Source organism: Athene cunicularia (assembly GCF_003259725.1).
Source record: "Athene cunicularia isolate RWA chromosome 4 unlocalized genomic scaffold, athCun1 chr4_part2, whole genome shotgun sequence".
Taxonomy (NCBI): domain Eukaryota; kingdom Metazoa; phylum Chordata; class Aves; order Strigiformes; family Strigidae; genus Athene; species Athene cunicularia.
Genome location: NW_020799099.1, coordinates 24,806,733 through 24,828,055, shown reverse-complemented (window position 1 = coordinate 24,828,055; position 21,323 = coordinate 24,806,733). Strand labels below are relative to the sequence as shown.

At 38.8% G+C, this 21,323-nt stretch overlaps 1 protein-coding gene across 3 annotated transcripts in view; it reads left to right on the top strand.

Moving 5' to 3' along the window:
* Nucleotides 1-21,323, top strand: part of FBXW7 (F-box and WD repeat domain containing 7) — a 181,879-nt gene that overhangs the window by 40,774 nt on the left and 119,782 nt on the right. The window contains exon 1 of one of the 3 annotated variants that reach the window (XR_003398297.1): nucleotides 4,061-4,158. The exons of 1 other annotated variant lie outside the window; for it this stretch is intronic. The gene's annotated coding sequence lies outside the window, so the exon portion shown is untranslated. Of the gene's footprint in view, nucleotides 1-4,060; nucleotides 4,159-21,323 lie in introns of those variants that run through there. One more of the 3 variants, XM_026847613.1, reaches the window with a different exon arrangement.

Here is a 21,323-nt window from a genome sequence, read left to right as displayed (position 1 = left end):
CTTTTCTTTTTTTTTTTTTTTTTAAAGCAACAATTTGAGCATTAACTTTGAGAAGATCAATTCATTTGCAAGGAAATATACCACCCAGCCCTTTTATTGACCAGCTATTGAAATATATAATTAGGTGGTTGCTCTGCATGTTGGATTTATTTTCTGAGACAGCGGAAGTGACTGCAGACAGAACAGGGGAGCTGGCCTGGCCATGTGATAAGCCCCAGGGGCCGACTATGTTTCTGACTGTCTTTGGAGAGTTGCCTTAAAACTTGTTCTTCTGTTGTGAAAGTATATTCTGTGCTTCTCAAACCCTTTAAATTTGTAGCTTATCTTGCATCCTCTTGATGTTTTCTAAATATGTAACGAATAAACCTGTTGGCTCTTTTCATTTTGAGTATCTTACTGTTTATCAGGCATGTTGTACATCTAGATATTAGCTATACTTTACAATGAATTGTAGAGTGGTGTTGCCCTAATTGTTTATTATTAATCATGTGCTATACTGATTTAGCAAGAATCTCTTTTTGTAGGAAGATTTTTTTCCCCCAATTCGAAGCTGTATTTATTTGATTATTTGTTAAGTAACTGTTTCATAATTTATATATTGTTTCTAGATGTATATCTTGTGAACAGTTAAGTGAAGTATATATTCTGCACATTGTATTTTTTAGTCTACATAGTCTACAGTCTTTTTCACTCTTTATGTCCAAGTGATATTTCATCCAGGCTCTTTAACTAAGAGCGTGTCTGGCTGTTTGCCCATTGAGATTTTGTGTACAGGAGAGTATGGCCTTAGCTTAGCATGAAATCATCTCTCCTTTGCTTTTTTTTTTTTTTTTTTTTAAAAAAAAAAAAAAAAAAAAATGGAGAATACTGCAAGAAAGCTTTGTTAGTATGATGTTTCTTTAAAACTATAAACAAACCTGCTGTTTATAAGTTTGGATTTCACTAAGTTCGTGGAAGTCACGAGAGCTAATATAATGATCAAAATAGCAGGTATTCTGAAAGGTAACCACAGTTCTGAGGACGCTGTCTGCATGACTCTGTCCTGTCACTGAATGTTATGAAGGAGGACTTTATGTATTTAATGCTTTAGTTATAAGCAGGGAAGTAACAAAAAAGATTCACAGCAAGCAATTTTAATTTCAGGTGAAACATATTGTAGGGAGTAAAGATGTATTGAAAGTTTTGCTGATAAAACACTAGAAAAGTAGAAGAAACAAAATACAGTGGTAACACCAATGTAAAATTTAAGCAAGTCTGTCTTTGTGTTTTAAATGACACTATAGGATGCTTTTGATGGCAGGGGAAAGTTTGTTCATCTCTATCAACTCTGTCACTATGAGTGGCACTCCAATTCTGTCCATAGATAAGCAAAAAAAAAAAAAAAAAAAAAAAAAAAAAAAAAAAAACCCCGATACTTATTCTATGAAACTGTGGCTGTCGGTCACTGGCTCTGTCTTCATGGGCCCTGGGATCAATAGTACATTAAGGAAGCTGATGTGAGGAGGGGAAAAATTAATAAATAATGAACAGCAAGCTTCACTGCTGGCGCTTCATTTCTACCAAGAATAATACAAATTCTAGTGAAGTACCCTTGTGCTTCCTAACCCTATTAGATTCAAAACCATTATCCACAATATTGATGCTTTGCTTTAGTCTGTTTTATGTTAAGAAATATATCTGTGTAATCTTTAACTAAGGATTGCTGCCAAAGGAAAAAAAGCTAGTGTTTCTATTTATCAGAAATACAGGTACAGTAAGAGTATTTGTATTAGAGCTGATCCACAGTTCACTGAGAGACCGGGATTTGAAGTAGGGGGATGTGGGGGTTGCTTTTAACAGCGTTTTCTTAGCTTTTATAAACAATAGATGCTTGTGAAAAGAGATTTTTGTGGAATGCAGGACATGTGAAATGTTGAGCATTAGAACGTGATCCTTGCACTTTAAATCTGTGTATTAATTTTTTTCATTAGCTCTCTGCTTCCACATCCTGCACATTGCTGGCAAGCATGCATCAGCAATAAGACTTTCTTCACTAATGTGTCTGACATCTCTGAAATGTGGCTGGTCACAGCTATAGCTGCTTTTTTTTGGAAGTTGGTTCCTTTCAAGCCATTTAAGTAATTTCACTTGATATTACTTTAAATTTTCTATATAATGTGCTCTTTCAATGAATAGCCGTGTAGAATCAGCACAGGAAGAGCAAAGTCCTTGGCAATACCAGCTCAATTGCATCTGCAGATGAGGATTTAAAATTCTATGCAGCAGACAGTACCTCCAGCAGGCGAGTAAAAGGTTACTGCATTATTTTGCTTGTTTGCATCTATAGTCTTTATCTACCGAAGGTTTTTTTTTTTTAGCATTCAATTTGTTGTGCATGCTTGTATACAGATCCTACTGGAAACTGATTTAATAGAAACATGATTATCAAAAGGGCAGAGCAAGGTGAAGGGAGAGGCTCAGTTCAGCTTTAAACCAAGGAAAGGGAGGGGGAAAGAGAGAGAAAGAGTAAAGGGGAGGGAAGAGGAGAGAGCAGGAGAGAAATTAAGCTTTCAATGCAGTGTGAAAATGAGAAGTTTTTTTGCAACAGTATTCATTTCAGCTGCTTTCACATCACTTGTATTTTCTTAACCTTTTGCTAAAAAGGATACTATTGAACAAGCACTGATAGCTCTATAAATCTAAGTGACAATTATTTCAAGTCAGATTATCCCATAATCAGGTTAAGCAGTTGTGTTAATGTGAGACCTTCTACTTTCAGAAATAGTATTGTATACCATCTTAAATTGATTAAAGTGAGCTTTTTACAGTATTACTTGCATTTTTTTTTTCATATGGAAAGGAAAGAGGAATATATAGTGATTACATTAGTATCTCTTGCAAATGAGAAAATTTCCAGCAGTAAGTTACTTGCATGTCTTAAATTAGAGAGGTATTCAGTATTATATTTTGAGCAGAGCATACTTCTTTTTAAAGGTTAGAAGACCTGTTTATGTCTGCTCATTTGAATTAGTTTTGCCTTTTTTGTTTTTCTCAGAGTGAAGGGCTCCTCGAAGACTTTATTAAATCTGCGTATATGATCTGCCTCTAACTTGCTTTGAGAGTTGGTTGTGGTACCTTTGGACATTCTACTGTAAATTTTCTCATGCTTGTTTCTTCCAGGGTTTAAATTTCTGTTGGCTTTTCCTAGTGTTGTTCTCACATAGCTTTGTAACAGCCATTCTTATTTCAGGATTTCGTAGACCTGGGTAGCATTTTTCTCATGCATTCTGACTTTTCAAGAAGACTTTTTGTGTTGTGGTGTGGGTTGGTTTGTTTTTTTTTTTTTTTTTTTTTTTTTTTTTCTCCCAGACGCTGAGGTAGTCAGTCTCGGAATGTACCAGTCAGACAAGTCTTCTTGTTCTCCTGTGTAATTGGAAGGTCCTTTTCAAGCAGAGGTGTTACAAAAGGTTGACAGCTCTGAACGTGTGTAATAACCTGCTCTGTGCTGTGGCTGGTGAGGAGTGGAGGCCCTTGCCGGCAGGATGCTGTGGGCAAGCAGAGGATGCTGTGGGTGAGCGCGTGGTTCTGCGTGGGGTGGGGCTCTTGGCTGTTGGCTGCTGGCGTAGCCACCTCTGGCCGGGGCCCAGGCTGGATAGGCTGCGCTGCTGGGAGGGTAAAACAGACTTGAAGTGACAAGGAGCCACAGAAGGAATAGTCAGCGAGCAGTTTGGAGAGATTGCCATCCCTGAATTTACTCTTCTGTTAAACAGCTGTCTGTCTTTTCAAAGCAGATCATTGTGCAAAGAGGAGTAGAGGGAAAAGCATACACGTTTTTAAATGTGAGGTATTACTTGCTGATGAGACTGGCTGACATTTTTTTGAGAAACACTTTTTTTTTTTTTTTTCTTCCGTTCTGTTTAGCAGTCTTTAACTTCAGCCAGGGAGCTGCAGAATGAGGCAACTGGCCAATTTCGAGTGTTTATGGGACAGTACCGGTCCTAATTTCTTTGAGAATAAACTCTGATGAGCAAATCAATGTGTGGCTGTGGCTGTAGCATTATTTCTTCTTTAATGAAGAGGCTGGGCTGTTCGACCTGCTGCTCCAATCTTCTATCTTGCAGTCATACATCAGAGCAGTTGCAGAGACTATCCATTGAATGTCTCAATCAGCCGAAGAAGGTAACTATATTTTAAATTTTAACTATGCCATTAAAAGGATGCTGTATAATTTGGACTTACATGATAAAAAGACAAATTTCAGATGTTCTTAGCAGTTTTCTTGACCTTGCAGTAGCTATCCAATATCATTTTGCCATTATCAGGTTGTGTAGCAATAGAAATGTGCTGCAGTAATTGATTTTGTAATAGGATCAGGTGATTTACTGGCTGCACTGACAACCACTTGCTTGCTTGTTCTGAAACGTGGAGCACTCTAATGGATGTTTTGATTGCAGCCTCGAGTTGCTCTGAAACTGCTAGATGTTCAAAGATGTAACATCTCATTTGTCAGAATGAAAATTTCTCTAGCTGTATTCTCCAGTAACTTTGGAAATTAACTGAATTTTTAAAATATGGACTCTTCAGATTCTGGATTCTTTGTAAAATCCTTCTGTGTAGAATTGGAAATTGTCTTAGTCAACTTTATGCATGTCAGCTTATCCACTTTCCTGATAGCCACTTAAAACACATTAATACATGTGCTTTATGCATTTCCTGAGAATTTGGTCCATGCTAAACGTATTCAAAGTATGTTTCTGGAGGAGAGTATACAACAGTTCTTTGAGGATTGCTATGAAATGTCATATTTTTCTGTTAATATATTATGCTTTGGAAGCAGAAATCTGGCTCTAATTAGAAGACAAACCAGACCAAAATAAACAAAAAACATTCAGTATCAGAATATGGATTTTACTGTAGAAAAAGTCATTAGGAGCTGTGATCCAGTGAATGAAATTGGGGAGCTTAATTGGGTCTGCCTTTTGGACCAAGCTGTTTTAGGCAGATAAAATTGAAATGTGTTGTTAAACTCTTAGAGCTTTTAAGATGTGTAGTGCATCATTCACGTCCAGGTTAATTGGACAGTAGTATGAGCACAGAGTATGTTACAGTGATTATTAATATATACCTAATTCTGTTAAGTTTAAAAAATGTCTAAGTTCTTAATCCATTACTGGAATAGTGCAAGAATAAACATGCCCTTTTGAGTGCTTGTCGCTGTTACGTGCTGTATCATATAAGAATGGAAGCATAAAACCAAAAAAACCAATTCCGTTATTAAAAATGGCTTTTAATTGTTGTTGTGCTTATTTTGGAGTGAAAACTGATGAGGAAAAAAGTTGCATCAGGAAGTAGAAGAGTTTCTCATGGACCTCAGAGTAAGAAACAGTTCAAAGATAACTTCAGTATGCTGAAGTTAGGAGGATGATGCCTGAGGACATCAATATGCTGTGCATCAGTAGGCGATCAAATATGTAACAATTTCTCAAGTGATCATATATATAGTGATTTAAGTGGCCTGAAGTAAATCAAGGTGGCTGGATTTGAAATTGTTGAACCTAATAATGATTAAACTAAAAAGTTAAGATCTTTCAGCCAGTTCTCACTCGATAAAAAGCAGTGAGCAAGAAACATTTGCTATAACCCAGTAGATTTAAATTTTGTTTTCCATTTATATCTCAGAGAAGGTAACCACAAGAAAACTGATTCTTGCTCATATAATTTGTTACACCTTTTTCCTAATGAGGAGAATATACTACTGTTTCCGTGTTTGTCCATGTAGTGTATTGCTTGACATTCAAATTCTTCTCACCTGTTTGGTTTAGGTTTGTTGGTGTGTGTTTGTTTGCTTCAGCTTTTTACACCTTGAAATGAACATGAGTCCCTTTGCAGAAATAGGTTTCTATCTCACCAATTTTATACATGTGAAAAGAAACCCAAATTCCCATTTCTTCAGCATACAGTACATTTTTTCAGTCTGAAGGAACTGGTCATTGTGTTGGAGTAGCAGAATGAGCCCAAGCATGTTTTATGAACCTGAAAAGGAGTAGTGTTCAAAGGTGGTGATGGTGGTAGGGGGTAACACTTCAGTGAGCCCAGGTTGCAGGATTTACTTAGTGATTATTGAGTTTAGTAATTCAGTGGGGAGGCAACAATCTTGCAGTGTTTAAACTATTTACTTCAAATTGCCTTGGCAGTAGGAAACACAACTATTAGCTTAAGATAGAGAATAATTAAAAATCACTTCCATTTAAAGGAGTTAACTTGATGAGAAAAATAAGGTTAATAGTTTGCTTTTACTTTGTTTTTATTTTTATACATCTTTCTCAAGGTTAGTTTATACTACATGGAAATTTTGCCACCATAATTTTGTATATTATAAAAGAGAAAGTTCATGTGATCTGTTTTGTGATTCTAAACACAATGATAAAGAGCTAAAGAATTAAGTTCTGAAGTGCGAGAGGAAAATCTTTGTAAATCACTGATGAAAATAATTGGAAAGAATTGCATTTTTCAGAGAAAATGGAAAATATGCTCTTTTTGTAAAATAGTAGTGTTTTGTGTGCAAAACTGCACTGCAAAACATACAACTCTGTGAAACCATATCTAGGGCAAGGAAGAAAAAAGGGCCTTTCTGTTGAGGGTGATGTTACTGAAATGGTAGTAAATACTGATAATACGTGCTGCGGGAGTACTGTTGCATTATCGGAGGAAAAGGAGTAAGGACTAATTGAATAGTAGTATTGAATCATTGAAACTGAAATTTAACAGTCTGAAAGTTCAGCTGGAGACTTGTTGAAGTCCCTCCAGCACGTGTTGGCAGCTCTTGGGTACCACAGTCCAAGGTGCTTCTGCCCCAGTGCCCTGCCCACGGCTCCCTGCCACGCCCTGGTGCTGGCTCCCAACTCCTGCCTCACAGTCACAGTCAGCATGAATGGGGGAGCTAGTCCTTACTCAGGGTCTTGGCATGTCAGTGGTGCTCCAGTTAACAAATGCCAGCACTTTGCCAGATTTAAAATGAGAGTTTCCATTGTCTTATTCAGCCAGAAGATATTTGTAGTGGTATCTGCTACAATAGCCCTCAAAAGGACTTGTTGTCTAAAGGAATTGTCATGAGAATTTGAGTGTGTGAAACATTAGTCTAAACATTATAATAAAAACCTATATTAAAGTTGCAAAGAAACTGGCTTTATCTTAAATGGTATGTTCACTGTTGGAAATTAACCTCGGTAATTAGGTCTCAACATTTGCAAAATTGATTTAATTGTGCATGCCATTTAGTGGGATGATTCTGTAGACTGAATGTGTTGCATGTTTAAAGTGTCTCCCAAAGTGTCAGCGAAAGGAATCTTCCACCAAATTAAATTATTTTAAAAATTTATTTAAAAAAAGCATATGAGAGAATGATATTGACTTTTATAAAAATCAATGCTGCTAATATACTTTCTGTCTGCTTTAACAGAACTCTTAGAGGTGTTTCCCAGAGAAATACTGACAAAATTATGTTTCCTGGAAGGACTTGGATTTTTTAACCAATCTAGTTTAAATTGATTTTGCTGAAATGTGATAGTACTAGGTTTTTGTGTGCATGTGATGCGTTACATAACCATACTAGCTTCTAGGGGAACTGAAAGTGTTACCATATTATGAATGCTTGTTACTAATAGGAGAAACCCCACAGTTCTGTTTATTGATCTCTTTGTAAAAATTAAATGAAGAAAATCACTGTGTAACACTTTCAAAATATTTTGGTCCTTTGAGAAGCTTGAATATTTTCTCTATTATGGAAACGGAGTGTAGACCTTTGTTCCATTCTGATTTTGTGTTACGGTGATATGGGTAGCACTCGATGAAGAGTTGGACATGGAAAACTTATGTTATAATGGCATAATCAGTAGAAAACATACGTTATAATGGTATCATCAGTCTCCACTGAAAGTAGAAGCAGCTCAACCTCCCCAGCTGGTCTGTGGCAGAGCAAGCGGGGTTTTGGCTTTCATTTGGGCAGTGCTTGCTCTGAGGAGCAGATGGTTTCAGAGGAAGATTGGCTGAGCAGGGGAGCAGTTCTGGGGGTCATGTGGAGCTTGCTCCATACTTGGGTGTGTTTAAATTGGTGAGAAAGGCTAGAAAATGAGTGAAATTTTGCATGACTGGGAGCAACGTAACTAAGTTAAGTTATTTCTAGTGATCTTATATCATAGGGTTGGGTTATTGGCAACAAGCAACGGCTGTTTCTAATGCAGAACTGTGAAGTGGAACTCTCCCCTGGTCTGCAGTGAGTGCTTTGCTATTTTTGAGTGCCTGTGTAGCTAAAGACAAAAGATAATGATCTTCTAAACTGGTTTTCTCACTCTTCCTGACCTTTCAGATTAGTTGAGGGCTTCTGTACCACATTACTTAATGAGTAATTGACCAGATTGATTAACAGCTTCCATCCACTTCCTGGTGATTTCAGTAGGAACAGTGAGACATGCTTCTCCACTGTGAAGATGGTGAGACACTGGCACAGGTTTCCCAGAGAAGCTGTGGCTGCCCCCTCCCTGGCAGGGTTCAAGGCCAGGTTGGACGGGGCTTTGAGCAACCTGGGCTAGTGGAAGGTGTCCCTGCCCATGGCAGGGGGGGTGGAACTAGATGATCTTTAAGGCCCCCTCCAACCCAAAATATTCTGTGATTCTGTGGTTTTATAAGAATGTAGATGACTGTATTCTTCTATGTTTAGTTCTCATCTCAAACTGGAAAGGTACCAGTAGTGGAGAAGAAGAAATATTAAAAAAAAACCAACCCTAAAGATAGGAGTCTTGCATGAAGTTGGAGGAAGATTTGAGGAAGCTAAGGATGGGTCACTAAGGCGAGAAGCAGTAAATTATAAGGAACTAGGAACTAGAAATAGGGATTTTATTGGAGGGTGGAAAACCTTGCTGTAAGGCACTGTTCCTATTATCTATGTGTGTGTTAATCTTGCACAGCTACTGAATCACCGTTTTGGTTTTGTTTTTGCAGACAGTTTGGATTTGTGTTTTCTTGTTTGTTTCCTGCTGCTCTCCAAATTTATGTCATTAGAAACATATCATGGGATCTGAATGTTGGGCTTCATTCTCTCAGAAATAAAATTTGTGATCATAATTCTGCATTTTAGATAGCAGTCCTAATGTGTCTAAATGGAACCTCTTTTTGCCTATGGCACAAGAAAACCAAGTAACCTGTCATGTAACAATGGTGTGAAGTATTTAATCTGAGTGAGCACATAGGTGGTTTTTGGAGCTTCTTCAGTTGTGCCATCTTACATCCACGTTCTGGGTTAAGAAGTTAGTGTAATTATAACAGGAGAAGACTTTGCTGAATTCTAAAGTATGGTGGCCTTTGATTTTTGATTTATGTGGTGGGGGTATTTTTTGTTTTAAACTGGTCCTTCTCAGCATAGGTGGGCTGTTCTGTCTGCCAGCAGTTTAACAGTGGAAATGTCTTGCAGACTTACAGGGGAGAGGCTGGAGGGGTGTGATGGTACAAATGGCATTCAGAAAAGATACCTTGCTGTAATCAGAAGGGCAGAGAGGGTAAAATGGTCTGTGAATACCCCAAGGAATAAGTTTAAATACCAACAGACCTTTTCTCCTGAATAATCATGAGGCAGAGAACCTTCCTTGGTGGTGTTCGAATGAGGAGATGGTGTCAAGGGTACAGAACCAAGAGGGAGGAAGCCTTCTGTGTGTGGGAGACAAGATACTAGACCAAGGAACTGAGCAGAGGGAGAAAGGACAAGTAGATTTTTAAGGTCAGAGGAACCATTATGATTATCTAGTCAAACCATCTGCACAGCACAGCACAGGATTGCACCCGTGCTGTAACCCTGAGTTTGAGGTTCAACTGTAACAGTATTCTGAGCTAAATCATACTGCTCGTTCCCTTCATGCAGGCTGTTCTGTACCACAAAGCCCTAATCCAGTATTCGTTGCGTTGTCATCTATTAACTCTTTAAAGATTCCTTTCTATATTAGTATTTCAATTTTCCTTGGTCTTTACCAGACTAAAGTGGTTTCTCTTTTTTTTTTTTTTTTTTAAACAGCAGCACATAATTTCTTTCCTGCTGCTGAGAAAACAGGAAAAATGATGACAACCCAGTAAACAGTAACGTTTTGTGGTAAAATGCTATTACTGCCATCGATATTGTCATTATCAGAACAGCAGCAATGCAAGATATAGTAAAACCATTGCAATGTCTTCTTGGTCAAAGCTGAACTTAGAAAAAAAGATCAATTTCAGAAATAAATGAGATTTCTCAGAAGTCCTAATTGGGACAGTTTAACGGAGTGGTAGAGTTTTTCTTCATCCCAACAGACTGACATCGCAAGTTGATTTGAGTATAATCATTCTTTTACAAATGGTATTACAATACAGACAGTTCTGTTAATAGGATTAAGTATTATGGGATTCTGGGGTTCAAATTCAATATTGTCAGTTTTAATCAAGCCAACTTCTCTTATACAATCTTAACTCTGCCCCCAATTCCACCCCCTCACTCCAGCCCAACTCCCCTGGTTGCTCTTTACTCAGTAAATTACAGAAGATAGCAATGAGCCGTGGAGAGTGGAATGTTATCACAGCAATAGAGATCTTCAGATTTTTAAGCAGTAATATCACTGGAACAAAAAGGAAACACACGTGCTTGGTTTGGCTGGTTTGAAAGGCCCTCCAAGAAACTTCCTACCTACTGGTAGCTTAATGTTCCTGCTGTTCCTTTGAATAAATTTTCATTTCGCTGAGTACCAGACTTCACTCTTTGCGACTTTATGCTGTGAATTAGAGCTTGTTGACTTACAGGCCTTAATAGATGGTATTCAGGGACACATCAAGAATAAGGCTGATCCAGTATGAACCATTCTGGTCATCCTTGGAACATTTCTTGTTGCTTAAAAATACTTTATGTCCTCATAAGTTGAATGCTATACTCTCCTCACTGTTTTGGTAAAGTGATTGCAAAGCCTTTTTTTCTTGTACATTTTTTTAAAGCTTCTGTTCTGAAACTTTGAAAGTCATTTCCCCAGCACTGATTTTATTCCAATTTTAGTAGCGTTTTATCTGTTGCCTTAACTCTCTTAGCAGTTATAGTGTAGTACAAGAAAAATAGAGAAACAAACATCTAGGATATTGGTATGTTATGCTTTGCTTATTAGAATCGGACTATAAATTTAACAACTTGCTCTCCATGGACTTCAAAAGATATATATTTTTTTATTAATGCATATAATTTTTCTTAATTCCATAAGAAGCCTCTTTTTTTTCCTTTATCCTCCCTATTGAGATATCACTGATGATATTGTATTGATCCACTAAAAAGGTTTGCAGTGAAGCTTTTTACTTGATGTAGGCTGTCTTTTTAATTATAGCTATGCCACTATACTGTGCAGAACTCTGTAGTTCAGGTTGTGTCAGCACTTTACATTTTCAATCCCTTATTTTTATCAGCAACTTAATACTGACAATAAAAAATTGCTTTGAGGTAAATCACAGCAAGATCTTAGCCTTCAGAGTGTGTCAGTAAGAGTTTACTGTATTAAAAACTATTCAGATGAATCTGAGTTAATGAAAGGTTATAACCTTCTCTTTTACACACATGCTCTTTATGTGTGCTTGCAACTACTGTTTTAATTTATTTTTTTAAAGGCTTTTTTCTTACTTGAGGTACTCTCATTCGGCATCTAAAAAGCAGCAGAATTGATTGCTCCATCTCTCTGGGCATCTCTTAAGGGATCTACAGTAGCTCCTGAACATACCTGCCCCTTGGTTTCCGCCCTTCCCCTTCCCCTTCCCCTTCCCCTTCCCCCCAAACCTGAAGTTGCTCTGATGAGGACCTGATGAGAATGAAGGATGGCTGCTGCAGTTGTGTTGTGCTTGTTATATGTATACTTATCAAATGTTTGATCCCATGTAAGGAAGTAATGTGTGCAGAGGGGTATTTTCTCCTTATTTTGGAAATGTAAAGTTACTACTGTAAAAGAATGTTTCTAATATTGCAGACTGAGGCAGTTGGAAATAGCTGTGCATTAGGTATCTATTCTGGCTCATGATCCAGAGCACAGAGCAATTCCCTGATGATGGGAGCCTAAATGAACAGGACTTGTTTTTTTCCACAATGGTGTTAGTGATAGTGCCTACCCTTTTCACAAAAGGGTAATGGCTAGACCACTCAAGGCTAGGTCAGTTTCTTCCTCATCCTGCAAGGGTGTAAATGCACATCCCTCCCTTTTCTAGAAGTGTGCAGAAAAATTGTTTGGGTGGGGCCATCTTCCAGCTCTGTCAGTGTATGCCACTGTGTGATCAAGAATGAGGGGAAAAGGAAGCAAGAAGTAATATGGTTTTGCAGACTTAGTGTACTTTGACCTGATTTTGGGAAAGAGATGCCAGAGTACCAGAATCTGCTTCCTGCTTATTTCCAGGTCTCCATCAAAAATCTGACAACTACACAGAAAGAGCAGGACTAAAATGCAGCTTTCCCTCCTAGCTGATATGCTAACAACTGGTTTAGAGTCCTCATCCCTTCTGTTCTGTGCTGTCTTGTTAGAATGCTGTACTGAGGAGAAAGAAATGCTGGTTAAAATCTTCCTTATCAGATTTTGCTCTGATAATGCACATATGTGTGTTTCTCATTTCTCATCTGAGCCTGACATATAGACCTTACAATCTTTTGACTTTTTTGTTTTGCTTTTGCTTTAGGGCCAGGTGTTAGCCTGGTCATTGGGCCCTGCTGGGATGTGAAAATGCTAGAGAAAAAAGAAACATAATCAGCACAGGCAATGGGTGCAGCCAGTGAAAAGAAGAGGGAAGAGGTGTAGTGCTCAAATAGTTGGGTCAGAGTTGTAGAGTAGCTGTGCTTTGAACTCTGACATTGCTATAGGTCATAGAATCATAGAATGGTTTGGGTTAGAAGGGACCTTAAAGATCATCTAGTTCCACCCCCCTGCCATGGGCAGGGACACCTTCCACTAGCCCAGGTTGCTCAAAGCCCTGTCCAGCCTGGCCTTGAACACTGCCAGGGAGGGGGCAGCCACAGCTCCTCTGGGCAACCTGTGCCAGTGCCTCACCACCCTCACAGTGAAGAATGTCTTCCTTGCAATCTAAATCTACCCTCTTTCAGTTACCCCTCACCCTATCACTGCACTCCCTGATAAAGAATCACTGCACATATTCTCTGTAGGTCCCCTCTAAGTAGTGGAAGGCCGCTATAAGGTCTCCCCAGAGCCATTCCGAGGCTGAACAACCCCGACTCTCTCAGCCTGTCTTCATATGGGAGGTGCTCCAGTCCCCTGATCTTTGTGGCCTCCTCTGGACCTGCTCCAGCAGGTCCATATCCTTCTTATGTTGGGGCCCCAGAGCTGGTCACAGCACTGCATGAGAGCAGAGTAGAGGGGGAGAATTGACTCCCTTGACCTGCTGCTCATGCTTCTCTTGATGCAGCCCAGGGTGCGGTTGGCTTTCTGGGCTGTGAGTGCACATTGCTGGCTCATAGTCAGTTTTCCGTTCACGAATACCCACAAGTCTTTTTCTGCAGGGCTGCTCTCAATCTACTTTTTATCCAGCCTGTATTTGTGCTTGGAATTGTCCCAACCCACATGCAGGATCTTGCACTGGATCTTAATGAACTTCATGAGGTTTGCATGGCCCCACATCTCAAGCCTGTCAGGATCCCTCTGGATGGCACATCCCTTCCCTCCAGCATGTTGACCGCACCACACAGCTTGGTGCCATTGGCAAACTTGCAGAGGGTGCACTCAATTCCACTGTCCGTGGGGCCAACAAAGATGTTAAACAGCACTGGTCTCAACACCGACTCCTGAGGAACGCCACTTGTCACTGCTCTACACTTGGACATTGAACCATCGACCACAACTCTTTGTGTGCAACCATCCAGCCAATTCCTTACCCACTGAGTGGTCCACCTATCAAATCCGTGTCTTTCCAATTTAGAGATAAGGATTTTGTGTGGGACAGTGTCAAATGCTTTACACAAGTCCAAGCAGATGACATCAGTTGCTCTTCCCTTATCCACTGGCACTGTAACCCCATTGTAGAAGGCCACCAAATTCATCAAGCACAATTTGCCCTTAGTGAAGCCATGTTGGCTGTCACCAATCACCTTCTTATTTTCCATGTGCCCTAGCATATTTTTCAGGAGGAGATACAGGTCTGGATTTCACAGGAACTTGGTATCACAGTTAAGTTCAGTGTAGCTAACCTTGCTGAAGTCTGTGCAGGGCTGTCTGCAGAAGGGAGACAAAATCACTCTTTCACCTTATCTTTGTTGCTAAGATAAAGCAGTTGACTGTGAAATGTACATACATACCATAGCACAGAGTAACCTAGAAAATATGTACAATAAAATATACCCTGGAAAATTCCACTAAATAATGAGGGTGGAAATCCACCTCTCTAAATACACCTTGTTTGCATTCTGTGGGCATGTCAGTAGGCCCTGAGGGCAAAAATTGATGCATGAGACTGTTGTAATGCATGCGAGGTAGAAGTTGGACTGACAAGGCAATGGTGTTCTTGATTTACCTTTCACTTTTTCAAAGCCCTTTTGCAGGGAAGTATATGTAATAAGCCTCACTTTATAAGTGGGCAAACAGACTCTGAAACTGAAGAGGCTAAAAGTCCCTCTTTGGGCCCCTGGTAAATCTGAGCATGGAAACCAAGTCTTCTCAGACTTTATTCAGCTGTCTTCCCATTAGATCACATTTTCTCCACATAGTATTTCTTTTGTGGGAAAAGCACAAAGAAAAGTTAAGTCTCAAGTGACTGAAAGGTGACAAAATATTTGTATGGGTTTTCCAAATATCTTAAAAAGGTGATTCCCACTTCATATAGATTGAAAAATAAAGGCACAAGGAAGATAGTGACTCATGTAAATACTCCCATCTGGAGTTGGAATAAAAATAATATCTGATTCCTATCTTTTTAATGCTTTTTAAGGAAAGGATCTCTGTAGCCTCTTCTTATTAGATGGACCTTATTGCTTCAGTTTCTTTTGTGCCACTTCTTCACAAGTACGTGTAGCGTTTTTGCCAACTGTTGGGGACCGTGTGCCAACTAATGCAGCTGTCGCTTGATTATTTTTTTCCTCAAGCTTTTTGGCTCCATCTGCTTGCCTGGTCACTTCCATTGTTTGCTTTCCACTTCCCACTGTGCTGCCTCCCAGATGCATAGTTGTCAGTAATAGTCAGTTTGTACACTCCCCACTGCCTGTAGTCTCCCCAAAGGATGCAGATTACACCTTTCCTTCCTCCAAATGCCTATGCCCATACTCCTAATTCAGGATGGAGAGCTGAAGAGGCTTCCTGAACATGTTATAACTTAATGTATACCAAAGCATTTTCCATCTGCTTTCCACCCACAGTCACAGCTATTTCTCACAATATCTGGAGTGACAACAAAATATTTTTCTTGAACAGGTTTTGGTTAGGTGGCATAAGTTGAGGAAGAAAAGAAACAGCTAGACAACATGGACTGAGGGATAGTACAGGAGCTGTGAAAGCAGTTGTGTAATTTTTTTCTCTTAAAGCTGTAACAGCTTCTAATTTTGAGTGGTAATTTACTGATGAAAGATTGGTCACTAATACTTTTTTCTACTTAGAAAGATACCTTGCATAACAAGCAATTCAAGATGTCAAATCATGTTTCTAAGTCAGTGCAGGGCATCAGAATGAGTGTGGTGTGCCAGCTGAATTTGAAATAAAACATGAATTGGCAGGCCACTTAACCTAATTCAGGTGAGTAATGTGGATAGATTCTACATGCTCCTCATGTCCATTTGAGGATCAATTTTTTAAATATATATATATATATATATATAAATATATATATAAATATATATTTATTTACTTTTTTAAAAAAATATATATACTTCTAGTTGATATCAATTTTTGGTTTGGAGCTCAAGTAGCAACAACTGGCACTTACAAACTGATTAAGTTTTGCAAGTATTGTTGGTCTAAACTGTTTTTTTGTTCAGTTTTGGTAACCAAGATTTTTTATGTTGCATATGTGTACATACGTATTAGTAGCGTCTCCTTTAAAAATTTCTTATGATCAGGTGGGAGCAGTGATGACTATATGTAGGTTAATTTTTAAGTACTTTGTGTATCTTGCTTAACATTTTGTGAATCTGGCGCTTTTTTCCTTCACCAGAAAGAGTAGTTAACATGTTTTTGCTGTAAAAGCTTCTAAACCCACAGAATTCCAGGGGAAAAAAATAATACTGCATGTAAAGATAACTGTCATCCGGAAGAGACAAAAAATTGCCACTTCCCAATTTGATTCTTATTAGAAATGTGGAGTAATCTTTCCCAGACTGAGAAGTCCCTGTCCATTTGGTGACCACAGCTTTCATTGTGGACAAACTTACAGAAGAGGCATCTTTCTTTATGAAAAACATAATGGATTTCTATGTTTCAGTCTCAAATTAAAGGCTTCTTCAAACCCGTTTTATACAACATATAACATTAATCCTTTTGCTATTCTATAGTGCTAGTTGTTTACATGAAAATATTTTATTTCTTCGCCCAGTGGTACTCCACTTCCAACTTCTTTGCGGACCTTTACTTTTGTAAATAAAGTGAAGTAAAATAGCAGCCTTCTATATGTGGAAAAAGGTAGGCAAAGAAGCTTAGTGGTTTTTGTTGGAAACTACATTTAATGGTTCTGAGCTGTTACATTGACTCAGTGGCCAGCAAAGGTAGCAAAAATGACATGGGTTTTGGAGTGGTTCAGATCCTTTATGATCCCATGGCATCTAAAAAAACCTCCCCAAACAGAACAATGTCCCCACTACCACCAAACAAAAACTAGCCATGAACCCTGTTCCATGAGAACAAAGATACAAAATGTGTCTTGGTATATTAGAGACATTAGCTCATTTTATGGCAGTGACTGTGCTTTCTCTAAACACACCATGCCAACTCTTGTACCTTAGCTGTTGCATCACATCTGAGTTAAGGGAGGAGATGGCACGTTAGCAGTAAGAGGAATCTATAGCTTAGAGCAGGCATTGTATTTCCATTAGAGAGTGGAGTGCTTTTATGCAAAGGCCCTGGTCAGCCAATACTCAGCAGGGTAGTCTGGCATTTTCTAACAGCTATTATTTAACCTCAGCTTTGTTATGGGTGGCTAAGTTTTATCTCTTCTTGAACAGAGAAGAATCTGGTATTTTTTTCAGTCTCTACAAATACAGGGGAAATTATACATGAAAGCAGACTGTAGAACAGGTGAAGAGTAATACTAAGGGAATGTAGAGCTTCTGGAAAGAAATTAATCAGGACATTTTCAGGGACTTTGTCTACTTTTAAGTCAGTGTAAACTTTGTTATATAGATCCAGCCAAGTTCAGGATAAAACACTGAAGTTCTCACAACAAAGTCTTTGTAAGTATCAAGCACTTTAGCTGTCATTTGGTGTACTGAATGTGCCAGTAGCAGCAAGTGGGCACAGGATTTATTTCTCTACAAGTCTGTAGATGAGGCTGTCTCACTCTGTGTTAGTGCACAGAGTGGCTGTTTGTGGAATAGTGGGTTGCAGAAGTGCTAAAAGCCAATGGCATCAGATTCTTGTAATTTAAGGAACACTCTTAATGTCCTCTCTTGTCTGCTGATGTAAGAGAATGTTTAAAATTTCCTACGTGTACTAGATCTCCACATACTGAATGAAGTAGATGCTATTCCAATGTGTGTAGTTGATATTTGACTCTCAGAATTAAAATTCTAAGTGTAAGAACTATAGAAAACAATGCATACAACAAGTACCTGCCTGTGGGAATAGCTGAGAAATAAAAAGGTGGTGGCAGTTCATTGACTGTCTAGCTGTAACCAATTTATTTTCACCATTGCATCTGGAAAGGTTTTGTATTAGCACATGCAGTTTTACAGATGTTTGTGCCTGGTTCCATGAGCAGGAAAATGTAGATAGTTGAATACTTAAATCTTATGCCATCACTTGCAGAGTGTCTATGGTAAAAGTCCTGATGACATGCATTATATAAGGTGTAATTAGGTGACAGGTGGCATCAAACTTCATTTGCAGTTGTAGTTGGTATAGTTTTTTGAGGAGAGAACAATAAGGACACACTGGTATTTTTGCACTGTATTTAGCCACTTCTGTTCACAGATAACAGATTTTGTGCATTTACTCATGCTGTATGAATGCAGCTATACTTTCGGTTTTAAAAAGCAAGTTCTCAAATGGCCAGTTAAGATATCCTTGATCCTGAGGAGGGCAGGTACTACTGCTGTATAAATTTAGGCTTTTTTTTTATGTTTAGGTATACAGTGGTTATTGTATCTTGACAGGCCATCTGTCACAGTAGCAGGATTGATATTCCTAGAGCCATGAGTTCACTATTTTCCACAGTAAAACTTAACTACGACTGTAAATATAGGCAAGTAGTGCTAATACATGAAGATTTTTGTCTTTAGTTGTTTTATATTAGTGATTATACTGATGGCTGGCAAACACTTCTGCTATCAGGTGAAATCTATCACAAACAGAACATAAAATTGGTTGTTGTCCCAAGGTCAAATCTTCATTTCTACTCATCACAATGAGAGGGCCTATTATTTGTAATCTTCTCATCTTCAATTTGGTTTTGCTTATTTACTTGGTCAATAACTCTCATTAGATCCTGTTTGTAGACCTTTCATACCAGCTCTGAATAACTTGGCTCTTGCTAAGAGTCCCATGCAAAGGTGAATAGACTTTTGCTGCTTTCACACAGTGTGAAACTTGGGTTGTGCTTTAGCAGCCTTTACATTTCAGGATCGTACACAGATTTACACAAGCATATGTTGGGTATGTCAAATAAAAGGAGTTCAGAGAGATGAAGACTTCTGAAAACAGTTGCTTCTGAACATTGCAGCTACTTTAGACATTAATCAATCTAGCTGGTGAACTTCACTGACTGACCGGTTTAACATCTTAGTTGTTAGTTTCCATAATGGATGTCTTGTCCTAACAGTGTCAGTAATATGCTGCAAGGACAATGCTGCTGGGAGTACCTTCAACTCCATTGTTAGAGAAGCTTTAAATATTATTAAATTAAGGAATTGAGTTCTTGGCCTTTATGACAATGTTACTCTTCTGGGTGCACAAAGCCAATTTATCTTGAAGCATAAAATAAACAAGCAAGTACTAATGTTATGAAGTGTCCATTTCTGCTTGTTTCAGCTGTTACTAAATATAAAAATTGATATGCTGGAACACTTAGTCCTGAGTCCTTGTCTTTTTCCAAACCCTGCATAATACAGTAGATCAATAATGCACTTTTTTGGCTACAGGCGCTGAACAGATCTGATCCTGTTTACTCTATATCTAGTAATGAATTATCTATAGTTTGTCTGAGATCTTATATTGTATAATTTATTGTACTCCGTGGTTTTTTTTCCTTGCTATCCCCTTATAGCTTACTTCAGTTCTAGTTTCATGCTGGCATGTCAGCCTGGAATATGCTTTGTTGTGACATACAACTTCTAAGTTCACCTTCCAATTTCATTTCAAAACCATAGTTTTTCTGTGATCTCATCAAGTCCTACTTTTCTGCGTTACTACTTCTAATTTCCTTAAACAGTAGTGAAGGAATTTACAGGCAGCATATCTATCCCATTGCAAGCAACTAATTGTGTATCTTGATTTTATGTATTCTCTTCTTGGTCTGACATTTGCTAATTCTGTTGAGCAAATACTGTCCTTAAGACAGTATAAATGATGGACTCCAATGTACAAGAGCCATGTGGCTCATTCTCTCTGGAAAGGTGTATCTGTGTTGACAGTGAGAGATCCTAGTTGGTATTTGTCAAACCTGTACTTGCAGAAAGGGTTTGCCCTCTGAAGGGCAAATGGAAGCACCTGCATTTGAATTTCATGTTTACGTACTAGCTGTGATGCTTACTGGTAACTAATTTGGAGGTAATACATGCACATTAAGAAGCAAGCTCTGGGGTTGTTCTAGTCCTGCAGATCCTAAGGACTTGAACAGACTTTTCAGAAATTCACTGAGGCTGCAGAGCAGTACTGAGCATTTCAGCCAGGGGGATACTGTATAGTGGAAATAGTAAATGTAATATGTCAACAAGCAGGGATAGGTCCATTTACTAGAGACTTTTTGTAGGCTATGTTAACACTTGGAAAGACACATCAATCTTTCTTCCCCTTCAGATTTTCTTCCAAAAAATAGGCTGGAGCTTTTACAGTTCATTGCCATCTTTCACCGCTCCTACTGTCTTTCATTACTACTAAAGCATACAGCTTCTAAGTGTGTGGTCGTTAAGTAAGCAAATAAATGAATGCTCAAAACCAACTGCAGATACTTTTCTGAATAAACAAAGAATCTTCTCTTAAGTTATTTTGGACCTATTGCACCTTGTAAACTTACAGTAACAAGTCCTTTATAAAATACAAATGGATTAATGATCTACAAATGTTGATTTTTGAGGGCTTTGTGTTAATGGCTGGCTGATTCCAGATCACTTTGAAAATAGTGTATGGCACTGCTGCTTCCAAAACAGAAGAGATTTAGTTGATGTAGATTAGCCTGTATTTTATTTCTTCTACTTTATGATAGCATCTGTGAATACCAGAAGTCTGTAGCTGTTTCTGTGTTCACTGCTTATTGATGAGGATTTGGTAAAAGCAGCATGTACTTCTGTATTTTGTAGCTAGAAATTTCTAATTCAATCATGTTAAATGTATTGCATTTTCATGAAGTATCTTACCTTCTAATCTCTCCCACACATCCCTGCTTCATTTAAAAAAAAAAATATCACAAACCAAAAAAAAAAGGGTAGGGAAACTCCTCTATGATATTTGGTTCCTTGAGGAATGTTCTAAGTACAAAAGCACCCACCTCTCCCACTCAGGTGTTGACTAGATGGTTCAGCAGAACCTGTTAATATGGTTATTAATATTGTTACTTCCCTGAAGAGACTCATCCCCAGCTCTCTGCACCCTCCTTTCAGGGAGCTGTAGAGGGCGATGAGGTCTCCCCTCAGCCTCCTCTTCTCCAGACTAAACACCCCCAGTTCCCTCAGCCGCTCCCCGTACGACCTGTGCTCCAGACCCTGCACCAGCTCCGTTGCCCTTCTCTGGACACGCTCGAGTCATTCAATGTCCTTTTTGTAGTGAGGGGCCCAAAACTGAACACAGGAATCGAGGGGCGGCCTCCCCAGTGCTGAGTACAGGGGTCAGATCCCTTCCCTGTCCCTGCTGGCCACGCTATTGCTGACACAAGCCAGGATGCCTCTGGCCTTCTTGGCCCCCTGGGCACACTGCTCCTGTTCATCGGGCTGTCAATCAACAACACCCCCCGAG